The sequence below is a fragment of the Monodon monoceros genome, unplaced genomic scaffold (assembly GCF_005190385.1).
Source record: "Monodon monoceros isolate NGI ecotype Baffin Bay Population unplaced genomic scaffold, NGI_Narwhal_1 Super_Scaffold_20, whole genome shotgun sequence".
In the NCBI taxonomy this organism is placed as follows: Eukaryota; Metazoa; Chordata; class Mammalia; order Artiodactyla; family Monodontidae; genus Monodon; species Monodon monoceros.
In genome coordinates this window covers 83,753,628-83,778,113 of record NW_021703777.1, presented here as the reverse complement: position 1 = coordinate 83,778,113, position 24,486 = coordinate 83,753,628, and positions in this window count along the sequence as shown.

Genomic DNA, 24,486 nt, shown 5'->3' with positions numbered 1-24,486 from the left:
ACCATGATAATGTTATTTGAGAAATTCAACATATATTTTTAGATCTCTTATGGTTCAGGCTCTCTGTTAATTTCTAGGATTATAAAATACTAATAAGAGTGACTATAGCTTAAAAAGACCTTTTGCATTCATTGTTTACAGGTTCCCAAAGACTGCATGATCAGGTTTGCCCTTAATATTTGAGAAGTAGGAGTAGGGCAAATATAAATAAAATAAAATATTTAAAATTATGTCATGTTTAAAAAGTGTTTCGACATATTTACTTCTTTCCTCTTATCTTAAAAGAAATCTTTATAATAACCTACAGTTTAAGTGTGAATTTAGACTTCTCTGATTTTATGGAGTTTTGTGATAAGAAATATGGCCTAGAGAGAGCTGGCCCTTGAGTTCTGGGGCATACTCACCAACTTCCCATCTCTGAATTCAATCTCTACTACAAGAATGGATGCCCAAGACCTTATGTCCAACTTAATAACAGCTGCCCCTCAGCTACTCTAGGTCCTAAAACTTCAGACATTGACAAAAGAGCTACCCATGAGCCTTGGGAAATAGTGCATGAGGGTGTGTGTGTCTATGTGTGATGTTAAATTAACATAAAAAAGATAAAGAAGAACAGAAACCAAGTTCTTAATTTTGGTTTACTATCCAATAAGAAAGTTGAGGTAATAAAGAATGTCAGTACAAAATGAGTGATTAAATATAAGGTGCCTGTGACAGAAAATCAAAAAGCATGATATAATTGATTTATTTAAAACTATTTAGAGGAAATGCCCAAGACAGTGGAGTAGAAAGTCCCTGAGCTCACCTCCTCTCACGGGCACACCAAAATTACAACTATTTACAGAACAGCTATCAGTGAAAAAGACAGGAGCCTCCCAGAAAAGATCTTCTACAATTAAAGGTATAAAGAAGGAACCACTACGAGATGGGTAGGAGGGGAAGAGTAGCAGTATAGTCAAGACCCATACCCTCAAGCGGGTGATCCACAAATGGGGGAATAATTATAATTGCAGAGATTCTCTCCAAGGAGCAAGGGGTCTGGGTCCCATATCAAGCTCTCCAACCCAGGCATCCTGCACCGGGAAGACAGGCCTCTAGAATGTTTGGCTTTGAGGGTCAGTGGGTATTACTTTGGGGAGACCCAGAAGGCTGTGGGAAATGCACTCTTCAAGGATGCACAAAAAACTTCACACACTTCAGAATCCAGGTCAGAAGCAGTAATTTGCAAGGAGCCTGGGTGAGACCTACCTGCCGATCTTGGAATCTCCCAGAGAGGCAGAAGGCAACTAGAGCTTACCCAGGGGATATAGACAGTGGCAGCAACCATTTTGGGGAGCTTACTCTACCACCTGGACATTGGTGCTGACAAGTGCCATTTTTGAATCTTCCATCTAGCTTATGAGCCTCAGGACCCAGCCCCACCCCTGCCTACCAGCCTGTAGGCAAAAGTACCAGGACACCTCAAACCAAGCAACCAACTGAGGAGAAACACAGCCCCACCCACGAACAGGCAGGCTGCTTTATGACTCCCTGAACCCACAGCCACCTCTGGACACAGCCCTGCCCCCCAGAGGGCCTAAGATCCATCCCATACACTGGGATGGGGGTCCTACACAGGCACTAGGCCCAGGACCCCCAGAGTCCTGCAGCCTGAGACCCTGGGCCCAATTCCACCCACCAGTGGGCAGGCACCAGCCCCAGAATCACCTGGGCCCAGGATCTGCCCACCAACAAGCCTGATCTAGCCTTGAGACCAGCTTCTCCACCAGAAGGCAGACACCACCCCCAGGACAACCACATCCCTGAAGTCTGCTGTGGCAGGACCCAGGCCACCCACCAGTAGGCCAGCACCAGCGCTGGGACCAGCTGGGTCTTAGCCCCTTCCACCAGCAGGCCAACAAACTTTGGGACATCCTGAACCTCACAGCCAGCTGTATCAGGAATGGGCTCCACCCACCAGTGGTCTGACAGCAGTTCTAGGACCTCTGGGCTCTGTAGCCGGGCCCCAAAATCTGGCTTTGCCCACCAGTGAGCCAGCACTAGCCCTAGGACCTGGCTTTACCCACCATGAAGTTGCAGTATACAAAATTCATATACAGAAATCTGTTGTATTTCTATACACTAACAATGAACTAGCAGAAAGAGAAATTAAGGAAACCCATCTGCAACTGCATCAAAAAGAATAAAATACCTAGGAATAAACCTTTCTAAGGAGGTAAAAGACCTGTACTCTGAAAACTATAAGACACTGATGAAAGAAATTGAAGACTGCACAAACAGAAAGATATACCATGTTTACTGTGCTTGTGGATTAGAAGAATTAATATTTTTAAAATTATCATAGTATCCAAGGCAATCTACAGAATCAGTGAAATTCCTATCAAAATACCAATGGCATTTTTCGCAGAACTAGAACAAATAATTTTAAAATTTGTATGGAAACACAAAAGACCCTGAATAGCCAAAGCAATTTTGAGAAAGAAGAATAGAGCTGGAGATACTGTGTTCCCTGACTTCAGACTATACTACAAAGCTACAGTATTTACACCAGTATGGTACCAGCTCAAAACCACACATAGATCAATGGAACAGAATGGGGAGCCTAGAAATAAACCCATGCAGTTATGGTCAATTAATCTATGATGAAGGAGGCAAGAATATAAAATGGAGAAAAAATAGTGTCTTTAATAAGTGGTTCTGGGAAAACTGGACAGCTACATGTGAAATAATGAAACTAGAACATTTTTTAACACCACATACAAAAATAAACTCAAGATGGATGAAAGAAATAAATGTAAGATTGGATACCATAAAGATCCTAGAAGAAAACAGAATGTTCTTTTACATAAATTATAACAATACATTTTTTTGGATCTCTCTCCTAAGGCAAAAGAAATAGAAGCAAAAATACACAAATGAGACCTAATTAAACTTAAAAGCTTTGGCACAGCAAAGGAAATCTTTGACAAAATGAAAAGACAACCTACTGAATGGGAGAAAATATTTGCAAATGATGTGACTGATAAGAGTTTAATATCCAAAATATATAAACAGCTCATACAATTCAGTATAAAAAAAAAACCTGATTAAAAACTGGGCAGAAGACCTGAGAATACATTTTTCCAACGAAGATATACAGATGGTCAACAGGCACATGACAAGATTCTCAACATTGCTAATCATTAGAAAAATGCAAATCAAAATTACAATGAGATATCACTTCACACCTGTCAGAACTGCTATCATCAAAAAGACCACAGGTAACAAATATTGGTGAGGACGTGAAGAAAAGGGAAACCTTGTACACTGTTGGTGGGAATGTAAATTGGTACAGCCACTGTGGAAAACATTATGGTGGTTCCTCATAAAACTAAAAATAGAACTACCAATTATCCAGCAATTCCACTCCTGGGTATATATCTGAGGAAAAAGAAAACATTAATTTGAAAAAGTACATGAACCCCAATGTTCATAGCAGCATTATTTACAATAGCCAAGACATGGAAGCAACATGAGTGTTCATCAGTAGATTAATGGGTAAAGAAGATGTGTTGTATATATATATATATATATATATATATATATATATATATACACATACACAATGTAATATTACTCAGCCATAAAAAAATGTAATGCTGCCATTTGTAATAATGTGGATAGACCTGGAGGGTATTATACTTAGTGAAATAAGTCAGACAGAGAAAGACAAATACTGTATGATATCACTTATATGTGGAACCTAAAAATAAACCAAATGAATGAATATAACAAAACAGAAACAGGCTCTCAGACATAGCAAAGAACTAGTGATTACCAGTGGGGAGTGGGAAGGAGGGAAGGGCATGATAAGGGTAGGGGATTAAGAGATAAATCTACTATGTATAAAATAAGCTACTAAGATATATTGTACAGCATAGGGAATATAGCCAATATTTTAAAATAACTACAAATGGAGTATAATCTATACAAACTTTGAATCACTCTGTTTACACCTGAAAATAATATGATTGTAAATCAACTATACTTCAATAAAATAATAATCTAAAAACTATTAAAATTCATGTAAATACCTAAGGAAAAGCATAAAAGGAAGCTATCAAAATATTTTGGGGGACTATTTAGGTTTGAGATTTTTAGTTGATTTTTCTTAACTTCCTCCCATATACAAATATATCTGATTTTTTAATGTAATGGGCATAAGTAATAATGTATTTTCATTGTTGGAAAACCGAGTATATTCTTTAGAATATATATGGGTCCTATGCTTACTAATGCTAGACTTAGGTCAATTATTAAACCTCTCTTAGCCTTTCTTATCTCTTGTGTAGCATGGCTTTACTATTTCTATCTTTCTCACAGAATTGTTGTGTAAGTTACCTAAGCAAGCACATATCATAGAATCTGGCATATGATAACCAACAATTAAAAGTGTGCTGTTATCGTCATCAATATCATTGTCATCATCATATCAATTAAATGATGATAATTTTAATTCTACCCCTTATGTCAATATATCTTAGAAATATTAGTGATTGCAGACCAGCCAGTTTTCCTGTTTGAATCTATTTTCCTGAAGTTAAGCCTGAACTGGCAACCTGCTGAGCAGAGCCATAGCTCTGCCATGAACTTGCTTTGTGATCTTGGCCATGACGTCCCCTCTCTAGGCTTCCATTTCCACATAGATAAAATGCAAGAATTTGAATATTAATCCCAGGCCTTTATCAATTACGATGCCAATTTAAGTTGTTCTATATATGTTCTAAATGTGACATCTATAGCCACACCCTGATCAACACATCCAGGTCAGTATCTTTCCTTCCCTGAAGTCTTACAGAAGCTTCCTGCCTCATGTCCCTGCTTCCCTCTTGGTCTCCTATTAACCCACAATCTATATAGCAGCGCAACTGGTAATTTGAAAATGGGAATCTTAATATGCTATTCTACTGCTTACACCCACCCATGCAGTTGTAATAAAATTTAAATGTCTTATCACTTCCTACATGTTCTAACAAACCTAACCTCTAAATTTCACTACCATCTTGTCCAGAATCACTGTCCCATTGTTATCCATGGTCCAATTACATGGATATTCTCCCCCTTACCCAAATAGTCCAGGTTATTTTCCAGCTTAAGATCTTTGAATAACCAAATTCTTTTAACAAAAATGCACTTTTACTGATTCATGTTTGACTGGTTCTTTTTCACTCATCCAGATCTCATCTTAAATACTATCTCCTTAAAGGGGCATCTCCAACTACTTTATCTAAAGAACTGCCCTCTGCTGTTGCTGGCTGCACAGTTTGAATTTTAGTCCCCTAATAGGTAGAGTAAACCTAATTTTAAAATTTTGAAAAAAAAAACCTTAACCAATTTTACATATTTTATTTGTTTGTTTGTTGATTTTAATTTCTCTGAACCCAGAAGTTTAGTATCAAGAGAGGAGGGATCATTTTAGTCCAGATATCTTTTCCGTCCCCAGTATCTAAAATGGTGACTGGTGACAGAAGATGTTGAGTAAATACTTGCTGATTATGTGGCTGCAAATAAAATATGGATGAATGCATGGGTAAACAAGTGAGCAGTGAATAAATTAGTGCATGTGTGCATATGCATGCATACTTTGAAATTTAATAATGCCCATCACTATCATTTAATTTGGTTCTGGCAGGCTTTTTCCTTCAACATAAACACAAATTTCTAAGGTACTCAAAGGCTGGGGATAGGAAAGGGGCTACAACTGCACTACATTTTCCAGAGAGTGGATGTCAATAGTTTCATAATTATTTATTATTCACACGGGAATTTTCAAATAAATACCACCATCATGGGGGAAGAAAAGACTGGTGACCTTACCAGTTTTTGGATTCATCAGACATATCAAACAATCTCAGAAGTCTGGGATTTGTTGTAACACCAGATGTATTTTGCCAACTATTGTCAACTTTCATTTAAAAATCCATCTCAGGTCAGAAACTTTATTGTGTCCTTTCCTTTCGGGTCAACTGGACACACAGACCCAATTTTATGGATGGGTCAATTATTTAATAGTTTTTTAGATTATTATTTTATTGAAGTATATTTTATTTTATTGAAGTGTGTAATTGTAGCTGGCATTCCCTGACTGCTCTGTTGCCCACTGCTGCCTCTGTTGTTTATAGTTTTACTGGTAGAGTTAAATCTTTACTTAATTGTGTAGATGAGACAGAAGTTCTAAACTATGATTGATCTTATGTACCTTTTGCTCATGAAGAGAGCATTATTTTTGCTCTTCAAAAAAAATGTCCTGTCAGGTGGTAAAGGACTATTGTCTGTATTAAGACTTCATAATGTCCTGTTTCCTAACAATGTCTTTCATGTTACTAAAGAGAAGAATGTATATCCATTTATTCCTCTTAAATTTTAAAACTGAAAATGAAAGCAAGCCTTAATTACTGAATCACTTGGTAACTGTGAAATCATCTACCAGTTTTGTTTAAAAGAAAGAGTATTTAGAGCAAATGGTGATTAATATCTCATCTGGCCTCTGTCTCTGTCTCTCTCTCCCTCTCTCTCTCATACATATTTATGCATATATAGATATATATATCTATATATGCATAAATATGCAAAATATGTAAAGGTTTTTCTCCTTGTCAGTTGGAGCTGTGATACACTATTTTTATTTTGAGGGATAGAAACTTTGCTTTTTTTAATTGTCACCATACAAATTTCAGTAAAATTTAAATTAATTATACAGATGCTGGGAACTAAAATATTTTAAATTTTTGGATTAATTACATTAAGAAGATTCTCTATAAACATGTTAGACATAAAAAAAAGAAAAGAAAAAGAGAATTGGGAGTTCCATGAGGATAGAGACACTATATAATTTAGTTCTATACTTGTAAAGAACAGTATGTCGGACACATCCCAAGGGCTAATAACTAATCAGTGAATTATTGACATATAAGAAACAAGATTGTGATATTTCTGCATAAAATTGTCAGCTGTAGATACTACTCAGGATGGTTTTACAGGCTACCTAATGCCTAGTCAACAGTGATTTTTATTTTACATTCCATAAATATTCTCAAACAAAAATGTCTTCCAGGTTTTGCCATCAGGTTACGTAATGAAAGAAGAGTGAACTTCTGATTCAACCAGACCCACATTCCAGGATCTTGACCTTGAACACATTATTAAACTTTTAAAGCTCAGTTTTCCCATCAGTAAAATGACATTAACACATCCATACTCCATAATTTTGTCAGACACCTTATCAGATACTAGAAATATATTTCATTCATAGATATGTGGGACTCAAAGTCTAATAAGATTTAATATTACCATTTAGTGGACAGATGGCCCACGTAGTACTTCTTTGTCCTTAACCCAAAGCATATGTAAGTCTTACTTGTTTTACAGCCCTATTACATCACTTACTAGCTATGTCATCTTGGGTTGTTCAGTCAACACCTCTGAGCATACGTTTCTCGTGTGTTCTGATTATTGTATGCCATAATAACCTCAGAGGGTTATTTTGAGAACTGAAGGAGATTATTCTTGTAGAAGTGTTTTATAAGTGCTAACATTACATATAAATAAGAGACTATTGATTTGCCTGTAACTCTGAGAAGAAAGCATGATGTACTATTAAGATCACAAGTCTAGGAGGCTTCTTATTTACTATGAAACTATCAACAAGTTATTAAGCTCTTGATCTTTACTTCCCATGCTCTGGGTACTTCAGTCATAGCCTGTGCCATTCTACCTCATGGAGATTTAGCTGCTGTGTCCTTGGTTCAGTTCTTCCAAGATACTGAGCTACTACTTGCCTTTGCACATACTTTTCATTGACCCGGAAGGCTCTTTTCCTACTATTCCCATCTTTGGGTCTTAGCTTAAATGTCATTTCAACAGAGTGATGTTCATTGGCCATCCAATCCAAAGTGGATTCCCCCAGTTGTTCACGGCTGTTTACTCTTCCTGCCTTGCTCTAGGGCTTATCACTCCAAAGTACCTACATCATCAAAATAATGAAAAAAAAGTTTAAGCATAATAACAACTGACAATTATTTAGCTCTTATTATGTGACAGGCACTGGAATAATCTCTTTTGAGCAATATCTTGCCTGACCCTCAAGACATTCCAAAGAAGCAACAATGATTATCTCCATTTCATAGTTGAGAAACCTGAAACTTGGGGGCAATTTGTAATGATCAAGATCTTACAGTTTGTATATGGTAGAGCTAGAGGTCAAACCCAGTGTGTTTTACTCTTACAGCAAAACAATTAGTTCCTGAAATAACCCAGAGTTTCCCTACATTTCCCAATCTTCTTTATTCTCATGACTAAGTTCTGGCAAATTAGAATATGAGAGTGTTATCGCTTCCAACCAGGCACACTTATTAGATAGAGGAGAGCTCCCACTAGACTGTGTGGGATTTTCATGATTGAGAAATAAAATTGTATGTGTCAGTCCACTGAGATCTTTTCTGTTGTGGTCACTAGTACTTACCCTGACTAATACAACTAATGACGTAATGTTTATAACTACTCAGTTATACCACCTCCTCCAAGAAATGAGATGGTGGGAAGTGGTCTTCAGTTCATCGGAGGTGCTTTCTACTGTAGAAATATTGGGCTGGCCAAAAAGTTTGTTTGGGTTTTTTCCATAAGATGTGACAGAAAAACCTGAATGAACTTTTTGGCGACCCCAATATTTGTGATGCCATCTTATTTTTGAACATTTTATTAGGTCTCAAAAAATATTTGCTTTTGTGAACAGGCAAATTTTGTTTGGGTATAATGATACACTATAATTCCAGATTTTTCAACAGTGCTTAAAAACCTTATGACATTAGGTTTATTCCTTTATTCAAGAATATTGGAGGAAAAAACATGTACAAATTACACTTTAGTAATCTAGATGAAAGTAATGAAAGAAAAAGACATCTTTACATGTTACATATTTTTCTTCTGCTTCTGCCTTGATCAATGGTAGGCTATCTATACATGGGCCATATTCCATTTCCATTCTTCTCCTTTTTTTGAATAAGTAGGGAGATCATTGCCTAAAGAAAAAAGATTCTAGCTCACACATTTGCTGTTTCACAGTGCATCTTTGTGCCTTGAGAGACCAGATCAAATTCCTTCTGCAAATATATCGCTACTTATAAAGGGACAGGAAAATAGGAAACACAAATTCATGCTTAGGTTTTTGTTATACATTAAGTAAAATCAGAAGGGTATCTAACTTATTCAGAATTAACTCCATGCCATATACTAGCACACATGCTACTTTTAATTCTACAATTCTTGTAGAATATAATTTGTATCATTTTTACCCAAAAGAAAGACCAGAGAGTTTGACTCACTTTCTAAGGAGAGAAGAGCCAGTTAGTGACAGAAGTGTGATGTATGCTCAAGGAAATGAGAAATGATGCTGGAAAATTCCAAGACTTCTGCTCTCTTATAGACTAACCCCCAAATGATCCATGTGCCTGTAAAATAAAACGTGCTGTTCAGAATTTTGTTAGTGCTATTCTTCAATAAATGTTCATTTCTTCCCTTTCTTCTTTTTTGAAAAATGTGGGAAATAAGATAGCACACACTGTCTAGCACAATGTCTGGCTCTATGAGACAGACAAACAATGATAGTCCTTTCTCATACTCCCTCACCTTTTTTATTTCTTTTTTAGAAAGAATTGTAATTCTCTTCTATCTTGATTTTCCAGTAACAGCAAGCCCAATTTCTTCTGTACTTTAGGTATTCAGGACTACTTAGTCCTTTATACAGAACAGTTAGAGTATATATTTTCCCCTTTCACCTACATTGTTTTATTTTCTCCTCACAACCAACTTATGAGTAGGTATTTTGCCAGTCCATTTAGAGGAAAGGAAAAAGATCTCAAGAGGTAAAATTACTTGTTACAGGTCATGAAATAAGTGGCTAATCTGGGAATAGAATCAGACATTAAGATTTTAATTCTTCTGGATTCTAATGAACTAACTATATTAAAAAGTTCCTCAGCTTACATCGTCCCCTGAAAACACACAAAGGTACCTTCTACACTCAAACACACAAGTACACAAGTGGAGTCTTGAAATGTGCTTGTGTGATTAGTCTTGCTCTCTTTTAGTTCTTCACTGCAAGACTTTGTTTTGGGAAACTATTGCCCCTTTAGCTTGGGACCTAGAAAGACGTGCATGGAACAAACCTGAGCCCCACCCTCAGCGAGAAACCAAGCCCAGCTCAAGTATCCCCATATTGAAGAAGACCTGCCCAGCTGAGCACAGGCCAGATCACCCAACCTGCTGAGTCATATGTGGGTGAACAAGAATACATGATTGTTGTTTTAAGCCACTGAGTTTTGGGTCATTTATAACCAAACTCTTGAACACACACACACACACACACACCAGTCTCTGTCCTGGCAAGTCTTAACCGTGACTAAGTTTTGGCTAATTAGAGAGAAAGGCTGCAATGCTATTGGACCAGAAATGCTAGATTCAGGACCTTCAATGCGATCTAAAATACAGAAGATTTTAAGGGCCACTTTATTTCAAGATTATTTTAGTTTTAAGATGCGGAAAGCCTAAAACTATCTGGTTTAGCAAATAGGGGTACACAGGACAGAACAGCTCAAAAGGGTCTCTAGTTCTTAAGAGAACTTGATCAGTGTCTCAAAGATGCCAACCAATATCATTTTACATTTATCATTCCTCTGATAACACCTAATCCTCAGGCTGCACATAATGATCCCCTGGAATTTCCAAGCTCTTGCTACTGGAATGCAACAGTTTTAAGTCTCACAAACTTGAATCACCAACTCCAGTGGAGTTCTGACAGTCTTATCCCAGTGTTCCCAGTAAAAGTTCAAAGATTCAGTCTGATTACATAGACCTGCATCACATGCTCACATCTCTAAAACTTTAAACTGTGCTAATTGGCTTTATCCTGACGCTTCCCATTAATCCTGTTAATCCTATTCATATCACTTGAGCAAAAAACAGGAAGTGACCACAATGTGCTTGTTATCCCTATCACTTAAACTCTCTATAACATGAAGAGAAAAATGATCCATCAAACCTGGAGATATGGGGATACATGTATATGTATAGCTGATTCACTTTGTTTTAAAGCAGAAACTAACACACCATTGTAAAGCAATTATACTCCAATAAAGATGTTAAAAAACAAACAAACAAAAACTATGACTGTCTTCTGCTGAGGAGTGGCTTGGAGAGGAATTGATTGAGATCACCATTGGCTTGCACAGCGTTGAGTGTTTCCCACTTTGGATAAGTTCCACAGCACTCTGCAAACACTCGCATATAGTTGAAGATCATAAGGCAGATTTTCAGGGGGTCCAGAATATTGTTTTGACCATCATTCTCATTTGAAAAGATAAAATATCTATGACACCCCAGGGGCCTCCAAGCTAAAGCTCAATTGTTTTCTGGGATGATTTACACAGGGAAAAAAAAAATCCATCAGCCTAACACTATGATATACTATTCACTGAAGGCATGCCAAAAACTGTGGCTTTTCCTATGGGTGCTGTGGGAGTTAAAGAAACATGAAAATCAAGAATAAATCACATACGATAAACTGCATTGGGAATAATTATTTTTAAAAAGAAAAACAGGCCCAGATTTATATATTATTCATCACAGATTATATATATATATATTTAAAAATCACTAATATTCATTATAAAACTGAAATTTAGTGACCCCATGCTGTAGTCTAGACTATGTACTAAGTTTTCTACACACTGAATCCTCATAGCAATGTGTCATTGTCTTCATTTTCCATGAGCAACTAGTCAATCCATGAGGCTGGTAGGTGGTAGGACCAAGATTGAGCTCCTATTGTCACAAATCAGCCCAAATGTCCTCGTGATACTATATTGTCAAGGAAACACAGAATGTTACCACAGAATAAAGTAGTAAACAATATGGAGCAAATTTAATTTCTAAAAGCTTGCAAATAATATATTTTGATCTGAGTTCTGAAAACAGATATTGATACAGGTTTAGGTGGGGAGGAGAGGGGCCATTTTAATTACCTAAAAGTATTGATTTCTCTAAATTCTCTAATATCTTTATTAAAAAACCATCCATTTGGGTGTATGTTTACCACAGTAAGACCTTATGCACTAGTGCTTAATACATATTTGTTGAATAATAGTAATATTTAAAATGGGACTAGCCATTCACTAGAAATTCATTTTTATTGTAGTTCACGTGATATGGGATTAGCTAAACTTTTAGAATTAATTTAAAGTAACTCTCTGGATTCTTTGGTAAACTTTAAAGTTTGATGAGTTCATAAGTTACTTGAAATAATTAGGAAACTAAAAATAACTTCACAAACTTTTGTTAAACAAATCTATTTTATTGTTGAAATCCCCAAACCATATATTTATAATTTTTCATACAAAAATGACCTTTATTAATGATAGGATTACAATATAAATATAATTTTAGTTGGAAAATAATTTTAAAATAATCATTTTAGATAGTTGTACATTTAAACTAGAAAAAAATTTAATATTGTTTTTCAACGATATTGTATTTTCTCTTTCTACTGATCAAAATGTCCAAAGCACATTAAGACCACTCTATGGAAATCAGTGGGTATGTGTATTGTTATTGGTCATTTTTGCTATTGTAGGCTTTTTGCTGTTGCTGTTACTTTGTATTTTACATATTATTGATTAACAGACAAATCTATTGTGTGTTTGCAGCATCTGACTTTTCAGTAAAGATAATTTCTTAATGTTTTGCCACCTCCTCTTTCTCTCTTTCACTTCTATCAGAATAATTTGGGAACCCTAATTTTCCTCCTGGCTTCAAGTTCAATCTTTTTGTTGTTGTTCATAATCCCAGCATTTTATACATCACTTCCAGAGGAAGATCTCTGATACCAATGCATGACAGGTTTCTTAAAGTAATTCTGATGGACAGACTTAGTGCTATTTTTTTTCCTCACAAACTCAGTTCTTGTCTTACCCATGAAATTGCTTTGCTATGCATTTTATTAGGCTCAAAGTCTTAATACTCTTCCTCCTGCTACGAAACGAAGAGGATATAGGTGCCTGGATAAACTTATCTGCTGGGAAAGGAACATAGAAATGTAACCTCCTAACTGTCCTCATATCTTTTGGCTATGCTCTGCACAAATGCATCTGAAAACATTTATCTGACTCTAAAGTTGAGACCTTCATGAAAGCAGGTTAGCTCTCCTAGATTCAAATAACGGTTTATATCCTGTGACCTAAGGCTGACTTTTGAGTATTAAACCAGACCTGTGGGTGAAAAGAGAAGTGGCCTAAAAATAATTTAGATTTACTGTGAATGGCAAAGAGGTGAGCAGTGCAGAGGAAGAGAAATGGCTCTACAACATTTCCTGCTGTAAAAGAGCCTACCTTGAACTTGCTGATTGAGAAGAAATAATACAGTGCCTTGCAAATAAACCATGCTGATGGATGTCTTCTGCTGGAACGGAGCTCACAGTATTTACTCTCTTTCTGTTTGATGTCAGCAGCTTAGCACTCAGCGTGAACTCTACTACAGCTAACTGTCGGAATAAGTTATTTCTAGTCGATAATGAATGCTTCCCTAACATGTTATTATTGAAAATAACAGGTTCCAAATGTGTGACCGTATGGTATACAATTCATTTTCTTCCTCTGAAAGAATTGGATTTTCTTGTCATTAGAACTGAATCATGTGTCGACACTATACCAAGTTAGAACATCCAGAATCCAGACCAAAGGCAAAAATTTACGATGAAAGATTATAATAACAATTGCACATGAACAGTGGCGTACAGTCTGCAAAGAACTTTGAGAGTATTTTCTTTGGAATGTCTTGTCACTCTCCAAGGAAGATAATACATGTATTTTTACTGCCATTTTAGTAAAATTTAGATTTAAGCATGGGGAATTTAAGTGACTTACCCAGCATCATTGCAAAACTAGTAATTGAGAGCACTGAGGCTCTAACCCTGAGTATCTGCTTCCAAATCTAATGTTCTTTCTCTTTCCTTCCTCTAAAAGTAAATACAGTTATCTGAATGTACTTGGCTATTTTTAACAATAGAAAAAGAGAAGCACAAAGGCCCACGATGTGAGAGTAACTGAAAGCAGCTGAGAGAATGTCGTCTACTATTGGGTGGGCCAAAAGGTTTGTTCAGTTTTTTTTTTTGTAAGCTGGCTCTAGTAGCACTTAGTTGTCTTTAGCTTCATTCGAAACAATTTTGTTAGATTGTATGTGACAGCTGTCACATCAGTGTGCATTTTAAAAAAAGACATCAATGTTGGTGAATTTTTTTGTAGCCATTTTAATATTGAAGATGGAAGGAAAAAGCAACATTTTTGTCATATTAGGCTTTATTATTTCAAGAAAGGTAGCAACGCAACTGAAATGCACAGAAAGATTTGTGCAGTGTATGGAGAAGGTGCTGTGACTGATCGAACGTGTCAAAAGAGGTTTGCGAAGTTTTATGCTGGAGATTTCTTGCTGGACGATGCTCCACGGTTGGGTAGACCAGTTGAAGTTGATAGAGATCAAATCGAAACAACAATTGAGAACAATCAACATTATACCACGTGGGAGATAGCCAACATCTCAAAATATCCAAATCAAGCATTGAAAATCCTTTGCACCAGCTAGGTTATGTCCATTGCTTTGATATTTGGGTTCCACATAAGTTAAACAAAGAAAACCTTCCTGACCATATTTTTTGCATGTGATTCTCTACTGAAACATAATGAAAACGTTCCTGTCTTAAAACAATTGTGACGGACAATGAAAAGTGGATACTGTACAACAATGTGGAATGGAAGAGATTGTGGGGCAAGCAAAATGAACCGCCACCAACCACACCAAAGGCCGGTCTTCACCCAAAGAAGGTGATGTTGTGTATATGGTGATATTGGAAGGGAGTCCTCTATTATGAGCTCCTTCCAGAAAACCAAATGATTAATTCCAAGAAGTACTGTTCCCAGTTCGATCAACTGAAGGCAGCACTCAATGAAAAGCATCCAGAATTAGTCAAAAGAAAATGCATAATCTTCCAAAAGATATTGCAAGCCTGCATGTTTCTCAGATGACCAGGCAAAAACTGTTACAGCTTGGCTGGGAAGTTCTGATTCATCCGCCGTATTCACCAGACATTGCACCTTTGGATTTCCATTTATTTTGGTCTTTACCAAATTCTCTAAATGGAAAAAATGTCAATTCCCTATAAGACTGTAAAAGGACCCGGGAATAGTTCTTTGCTCAAAAAGATAAAAAGTTTGGGGAAGATGGAATTATGAAGTTGCCTGAAAAATGGCAGAAGGTCGTGGAACAAAAGGGTGAATACGTTGTTCAGTAAAGTTCTTGGTGAAAATGAAAAATGTAGCTTTTATCTTCACTTAAAAAAACAAAGGCACTTTTTAGCCCACCCAGTACATGCTGATTGTTACATTAGGTCACACAGATAGTTATGGAGTGACACAGGTAGGGTTTAAACAAATTTCTGACATGTTCAAAATCACATTTCAAGGTATATACATTTAAGGATCAAACGATTTTTGAAGACCTCTTTTTCATCTTTCCTTGTTTTCTTCTTTATCCTTAAATATATTAAATGATTATTAGAACTAAGCATGCTTAGTAGAATCTTGCAGGCACACACACAAGTTTTATTGTTTTAGGGACTCAGATGCATATTAAGAAATGTATAACTCTTCCCTCCCTCCCTCCCTCTTTTCCTTCCTTCCTTCCTTCTTCCCTTCCATCATTATTTATTGAGTACCTGATATGCACCTAGGTATGATAAACAGTAGTCACTGTTTTGACTCTTAGTTGCCTATTTGAGATTATTCCACCATATCACCTAAGGAGTTCCTTCCCCTGCTTCAGTTTAATACGATATTGAAGAAACTGTTTTTCCTGAACTGTTGTTATGCCTGCAGTCCAGCTAGGAATGAGTGATAGCAATAACCACTCGTTCTTACATACAGTAGACTCACCTTCTATAAGAGTGTCTGAATTTGGCATAACATTGGGTTTCAGTTAGACTCTGAATATCAAAATAACATCACACGATGGGTAAAGTATGGTGATGAAAAATGACAGGATAGTTACAGTGAATCTGCAGTTCCATCCCACTAACTGGTTGCACTCAATTTAGCAAGGAAATTATAGGTTAACTTTTGCAGTATAGATGCTCTTGGAATAGAAAGATGTTTGTAAATAGAATTCTCTTATCTCCAAAGTAAGGGAGTTTGCTCTTTTAGGCAATGCTTTGCTCCAAAAAAAATCTAGAAAGTGTAGAACTATCTCTAATAATTAATATTTTATAAAAATACCTTTATTTTAAATACCTTGATATTTTATGGAAGAAAGTAAGTTACATTTATCCAGTATCATCTCATTTAATCTTCACCATGAAGCAGGAATCGGGCCTATTATCATTGCCATGTATTCATGGTGCCCTTTTAGGATATTCTCATCCTTAAAGAATTCTGTACCTTCTGGCTTTGGTGATTCCATCACTGGCACTTAGTGTTAGACTAGATCATTGTTCACTAGTCTTCCCTCTCTATTACAGAAACAATGCATCTGTTCACTTTACTATGTGACTCAACTGTGCCTCACTGTGTGGTAAGCTGAGCACCTTTTCCTGCCCCAGTGATATTGGGTTTGGCCAGTGATTTGATTTGGACACTAAATGTTAGCAAATATAATTCCAGCAGAAGCTTTAAATATGTTTGAGTGTTTCGACTTGGCTTCTCATCCTTCTGGCATCCACGGTGAGAAGAGCACGCTCCACATTGCTATTGGTCTCAGGATGGAAAGACACGTGGGAAGACTTGAATTAAATCTGTGACCAAAAGCAAAGCCTAGCTGAGGCCAGTCAAGCCCAGCAGGGCCAACATTTAACTTACAGATTTGAGAGTGAGGGGGAAAAAATGATATTTACTCCTTTAAGCCATTAAGGCATCCTGGTATCTTGTTATGCAGCATTACTATAGCAAATCTAATTAATAAATTCTCTGATGAGTTTCCTTCCATGTTCTATTGGAAATATCATTTTATTTTATTTTCGTAGGTCTTTCTATGCCATTTAAAATTTAAAAAGCTCCACACACCATGTGTTCATTACCAAGGACAGTCTGCCCAGCCTCTATCTAAGTTAGACTCCCCTACAGGTATTTCCAGCCATTGTTGTACTGGTGAGTATTCAGAAGCCATATAACTATTTGGAAAATAGACATAAAAATAAATGTTTATTTTGAAGAAAAGATGAGCAGTGACTAGTTGAAGCTGGCTATAGGGATCTTCCACAGATCACTGATCAATGCTTGGGCAGAAGTGCTGGAATTGAAGATTTATCTAATAGAAATATTAATAAAGAAATAAATCTCATATATTCTTTTTCCCAATACCAGTAAATGTTAGTTTAGCCTCTGAGAGTATTCACATCTTTTCTACCTACTTACTCTCAAATATATGACACAGTGTCTTATTCATTTTACTTTCTAGTAAAACAGTTTTATCTTCTGAATAAAATATATTGAATATCAATTCTTTCCTTGTAATGATCCCGCATGTCTTAAAAATGCAAGGAACACTTTGCTTTCTGTCTGTCAGCACCAATGCCTTGTAGGCTATTTTCTGGATGCCCTAGAATTCTCTGCCTTTTTGGTTTACTGGCCGTCCTATTGAATGTAGGGTTAGCACATTGACTTTTACAGAAGAATTAATATTCATGTAATCAATTCTGGTGAATTTTGTTTTCTTAGTTTCTATCTCTTATGAAATGTTTTAAAACCACTTAAGTTAATAATAACACTTTAAACATTCTTATTTTTTACAAGTCCCTTTGATCTCTAAGTAAGATAGTTAATTGGTTTTACTTCTTCTTTTTTACTAAAATGTGTAAATAATACTCAAACAGTTTTCAGTTGTGTATCCAAGAGAGAAGGGAAATAGAAATGGAACAGAGAGACCTTATATTTTATGACTGTACTATTCTATGGCCAACACAATTTGCCATTTAAGTACATGAAGAAAATGTCAAAGAAGTAAATCAGATTACTCTTTCATGTGTATATTCCTTTTTAAAATCTCTGGAAGTCTGCAGACTTCTGAAGTAAGTTGCATATCACACAAATAATAAATGGATATCATAAAGGCATAATGTGCCAAAATTTTGGACATTTGACTCTGTATGATATTGTTGTAGGAAAATGACTGAACAATATTGGAGTTAAAAGCTGCTGGAGAGGTTTACCCGTTTAAGTACAAATTCAGAATACTATTTGGTTTGGCCTCTTTTAGCTCCAAATGAAAATCTTAAGGGTGTATGTTGAAGTCACAAGTCTTTGCTGCTTCTTCCTGAGAAACAGATCCACTTGAAAGAGTTATCCAGCTAAAGTTTAATTACGGGGGAAGCCTTTTATACATGATGGTGATGACACAGACATTAACACCAAATGGCTCTATTATGATTACAAATAGAGAGATAATGAATAGTTTGGGAAGCTATGATTTTAGTTGCGTCAATTATATTACTTTTTACTGGGCTTTTAAAGACTAGTGTCACATAAGAATAGTAATAAAATATTCACAATCTAAGTATTTAAACTTCTCTATAGTTGTCAGTCATTTTCATAGCAAACTTATTGTTGAATGAATTGGAACCAAACAGGCAGAATTTGCTTTTAATGAGACATCTAGATTTTCCTTTTTGCCATTGTTTTATATTTATTTCAGAAGATAGAAATCATTATTTGAATTTGTAGTTATTTATTGATTACTATTTTTTTCAAATATATTACATCAGTCTTGTTTACAAAATAGGTTATTCAAAATAAAAACAAAACTAGAATCATCAATGCAGCATTTTTTGAGAATCACTTTTTAGGTTAATTCATCATAACAATGCTTTTCAGATCCCTTCCTGAGTAGAATAAGGTTTTCTTACACCTTACCTCTTCCAGTCTCATGCGGTAGGTTTGGCACTCTGACGACACTATTAATGTGTCAGTTATAATGGGGTTGAAAATTCTTTGAGGACAAATGACTTCCACAAAGCAAGTGGGGAGCCCTTATTGTAATATTTCTTGAGGCAGACTTCATGGTAGTCCCTATTTAGGTGCATTGGAAAATTCCATTATCTATGCCTAGGCAAACAGGCAGATCCTTTAGTACCCTCTGGGGTAGTTCTATTTTAAATTGGCAAAAATCAAAAATGTGCAGTAAATTTCTTCCTTTTAGAGTTATATATGTGTATGTGACAATGTGCATGCTAGTTTGTATATGTGACATATGTCAAACAGGAAGAATATATTTACCATATGTGTACCACTTGAAAATAATAATATAAATAAATACCCAGGCCAGTTTAACAAATGGATGAGTACAAATATCACGGCAACCCTCTCTTAATCCCTTCATTTTATAGACTCCTAGAGAACACAATAGGGGTAGCATTTGAATCCAGATTTTAAGGAACAAAACTGCCACTATAACCCAGCTGATTCTTGTAGCTTCTACTTAGAAAAAAAGAGACATAAGATATATACTGAAAAGACAAGAGGCAGCCACACAATGAGATTGATAGTCAAGTATCAAAGTTTATAATAAAGAACAATTTTTTTCAAATCGGTGTGTATGAGAGAGTAAAAAAAAATATTTGAGACATTCTTTTGCTCTAAATGTTAGAAATTTCTCCAAATTTTCATCACTATTAATTCCAAACACTGGCTTATTAAGTTTTCCTTCTGTTATGCAGTTGTCCTTTTTCTTAACCTTCTAAATGTGTACTGATCAGTAAAAGAGATAGTATTTTACCATATAGCATATTGTTAACCTCCCTACATGCCTTTATTTATTGTGTTGTACCACCTCATTTATTCCTTTTATTGCACTAATGTGCTTTGATGATAAAAGCAAAGAAATACCCGCAAAGATAATGAGCTTCTGGCCAAAGGTGGAAAATACACATTGTGTTCTTCTGCCTACCTGACATAGTGATTGTCAGCATTGTAGTAATTAGATCTTATTATAAGATCAGACTGCATTGTTTATATCAAAACAAGATTATATAAGACATCTAAAAATTTGACACATCTTTGCGCTTATTCTGTGCCATAGGACAATTTTGCTTTAGAAATCCAATTCCTGACACAGTCTGCAAATGCGCAGTTTACTGATTTCAAGGGAGGCTGCAGGTAACTACTTGTTAACTTAAAAGATGACCATTCACTTGGATATGTTCAAAGATATTTTCTTCCTATGCCATGGAGCTTTTAGCTCCAACATTTTATCAATGTGTTTTCAATGGGAAACTTATTTCACACTTTCTCATAACAACACCTCAATAGCCCACACATCTCCAATTTGATAGGTCAGAATGTGGTGCCTGTGTGCTGCTATAAGGGGAAAATTCCAAAATGCGAGTTTGGATTTTTTTCATTCTGGTGTACCAAAGGTAGCATTTTTCCCTATCATTTATTGGATGTTATAAGTTGAATTGTAGAATAAAGATTAGCAAGGGGATATTTATGTCAATCAGATCCTCAGAGCTATCCTACCCTGGCCATTGCAGTGTTTAATTAACTAAATAATAAAAATTAAGATTATCAGATCCTACAGCAAAAGGCCTTTGATTTTCAGAAAATATTGAGATTAAAATAAATATGGTTCATCGCTACTGGGTTAGTGATAAGGAAGCTTGGGCTCTGGTCCAGGGTGCTGCTACTCACTAGCTGTTTGATTTTCATCAAGTCATTTAACTTCCCTAAGCTTCATTTCCTTCATGCAAAATAGTGCTACTAACCCCTGCTTTAGGTAATTCTAGACTTTTGTGATTCAAAGAGGTGATATTTACTTGAAAGTCAGGTAGCATATATTGTTTAACTTCACCACATCCAAAAATCAGGTAAGTCATGTGTTTTATCTCATTTAATCCTTAAACTGGAGCCATAGCTGGTAAATGACAAAGTAAGGATTCAAGTTTGATTGCCTATACTCTTTCCTGTCTTTGTGACTGGAGTTAGAATTTAATGCCAAACACTGAAATAAAGAAAAAGCATCTCTAAGATCATCAGGAAGAAGAGAATTCTGGGAAAATGTCAACTGACTCTCTTTCATTCTCAATTCCAATTCATCTTTGTCTTCTAAGCCAAAGGGCTAAACAAACATCTAAATCTATCTATCTATCTACAAATGCATATATTTTATAAATAATATATGCATATATAAGTTATATATGCATATTTATTATAAAACAAATCCAAAAGTTCATATTGATGCCTACAATTCCAACTCAAAGCCTCAGGTTTCTTTCTAGTCTTCTCCCTTTTCATGCTTCTATAATGCTTCTCTAACATTGAAAAACCTGACTCACATTATAATCAATACTTTTACTTATTATTTGATCACTTTACTTGCTTGTTCCGTGTTCCCAGTCTCCCAGTGAAGCCAGCCATCTCATTCCATGGCCTCTGCGCTCATTGTAAACTGCTTCCTAGGCTGTCAGAGGCCTCCTTCATGGGCACCTCTCTGTATTCACCTCCCACTTGCCTCCTTGGTCACTGGCCACACTGACGAATCCTCATGGCCCACTCTCACTGTCCCAGTCCTTTGCTGCTAGGCGCATTGTTGCCTCTTCACCAACTCCTGCCCTTACCACCCTGCTTCCTTGGTCACTGAGGACACTGATGTCTCAGGACGACATCTCCTTCCCCATCTCCTCTTCCTCACCTGTCTGCCACCCTGATCTCCTGCCCTGCCACTCTGCTTTGTAGTCTCTGGCACACAGATCCCTCCAGGAAGTGGAGGACAGCAAAGGATGAAGGAAAGGAAGAGAGAGAGAGCATGGAAGTAAAGAGAGAAGAATAAAGAGGGAAGGAGAGGGAAGAGGGAAGAGAAGAAGAATGGAAGAGAGAAGCAGTAAGGAAAGAATTCAAAAGTGGGGAAAACTGTAGGGAAGGGAAGGGAATGGAGAAGAAAAGGAAGGTAACAGAATCTTAAAACACAACAAATAAAGCCAGAAGGGAAAATTCTAGATGAGGAACATAAATATTCAAGCAAAGGCCCTGCTATAAATGTAGAAATATCTGTTTATTCATGTAAACTTTCCCATGGCTTCTCATCACATTTAGACTGTGAACTAAAGCCCTTATTTGGGCTTATGAAAAACTCCAGAGAACTTATAAACTCTAATATCACTTTAAAGTAATACTTCAATAGCACTTTAAAACTCTAATATCATTTGATTCAACTTTGAAAGAAGAAAATACTTCCAGTGATTACACTTGGAATTGCTTTAAAAACACACACCATTTTTTGGAAAATGGACATTTTTCTAAGTATTTAATTTTAAAATAGAGAATAACTATTGACTTTGAATACTTATTATAATTCCAGTCATTTAATAATTAATTAATTTTAGCAGTAGTATTTTAAGACTGTTACCTTTTACTCATGTAATTATAAAAACATCTTCATTAATTTTTTAAAAATTATAAACAACATATTTTAAATTGTGTTTAATTAGTATTAGTTAAAGACTGGTTGGATTCATCTAGCTTAAATTTTTATGTAAAATTATATAGACTAGAAAAAGGAAAACAGTAAATTCTGGTTATATAGTATATCATATATTATAAACCATGGTATAGTATAGTATATTATATAGTATATGTTAAAATATCTTTTACATGCTACCTGAGACTTCTTATTACAGAAACTAATTTAGAATCATAAAGGGGATAAGAAAGGCATTAAAGGCTTTTTATGACAATTATGTCATAATGGAGGCCTAGAAAATTTTATCAGGGACTAAGGTGGCCTAGAGTACAAGTCTCCTAATTTGAATTTCGATTCTTAGTTCACTGTGACAGCTCATTCTAACGTGTAGTGAGATCACTATTTGACCATTTGAAAGACTAAAGTGGAATATATGTACATAATTTACATTTATCTACAGAAATTTGACCACTGGGGTCATTCTCACCAGCACCACTCTGATGCATATGTATAACCTTGGGAGCTAAAGCTGAAAAACATGTAAGAGACACAAGATGCCTGAGAGTCAAATGATTCACTGTCTGACTATAGAGTTTTACAGTCTACAGCCAATCCGTGAGTACATTTGCTATGCCTAATGTTTATCACTGTTTGTGTGGGTGCTGAGGAAGCAAGGTGAATATGACTTGTCTTCTCTTATTAGTATTTCAATGTATCTGGAAGACTACCAAAACTAATAGAGAAGCAGTTGGTGTATGACTAGATGCTTGGACTTTGTTTCTAAATACTGCTTTCTGGTTTTGCTTCTGTCACTTCAGGCCAAGTACTAATGGTAAAATCATTTACATTCTCCAAGTCCCAGCTTTGTCATCTTCAAAATGAGAACAATAATATTCACATTGATGACTCACAATAAATTAATGAGAATAAAACAAACAACGTGGATAATTATGAGAGAAAAGTAAGATCATTTTACAAGGTGATTTCATAGTTTTGGGTTTTAAATTTCATTTTCAGAAGGTGACCCGTTAGCTTACATAGCACTTGGATTTTGCAAACAACTTAAGCATGGGTCATCTCATTTCATATTCCAAAAACTTTTGTAGTAAGATAGGTCTCATTTTCTGAAACGCTTGGATTTGAACACCCAAAGATTAAATATGTAGTCAACAAAAAAACTGGGCAAGACCTAGGTTTTCTTACACCAAACCAACTGCTCTTTTCTATGCTTCTATTCAGAGAATCATTGTTTTATAGGGTAGACCTTAATACCACTAGAAATAAAATGTCACTTAACCTAACTATGGTGATTTTCTATATTCCTCCAGGGAAAACTGATTACTCTGTAAGTGCACAATTATATAATGTTAATAACCCCAAAGTACTTCTAGCAATTTCCAAAGAGTTAATTCATTGGCATTTTCACAATTCAAATACAAAAATGTAATAGCTTAATAATTCAGAATAATATAGCCTACACTGCTCTATTTCTAATAACCCTCTGAATGTGCTTTCTATTTGCAAATTCATGTTCCATTTCATCTCTCTCCAACTCCCTTCTAAAGCTTTGATTTGAGTGTTTATCTGTCTGATTCTGCAATGTTTCTTATTCTTTGAAGAAAGAATACGTCTTATTCATTAACTGGAGTTGAAGGCAGTGAGGTCTCCCCGATCTCTTATTTGTAAACTTTTAGTTTTGCACCTAGGATAATGTTTGCACATAATGAAAAAGAAAGCTACTATTCATTGAGCAATCATACGTATAAAGATGTGTTTCATAAATGAGCTCAATCCTTATGACAACACTATGAGGGAGATACTGTTGTTATTATTCCTATTGTATAAATAAGAACACTGAGGCTCAGAAAGTTTAAGTAGTGTCCCCATGTTCAGAGGGCTTGTAAGCTTAAAACAGGATTTTAGCCCAGGCCATCTAACTCCAAAGTCTTTGCTTTTAACTTC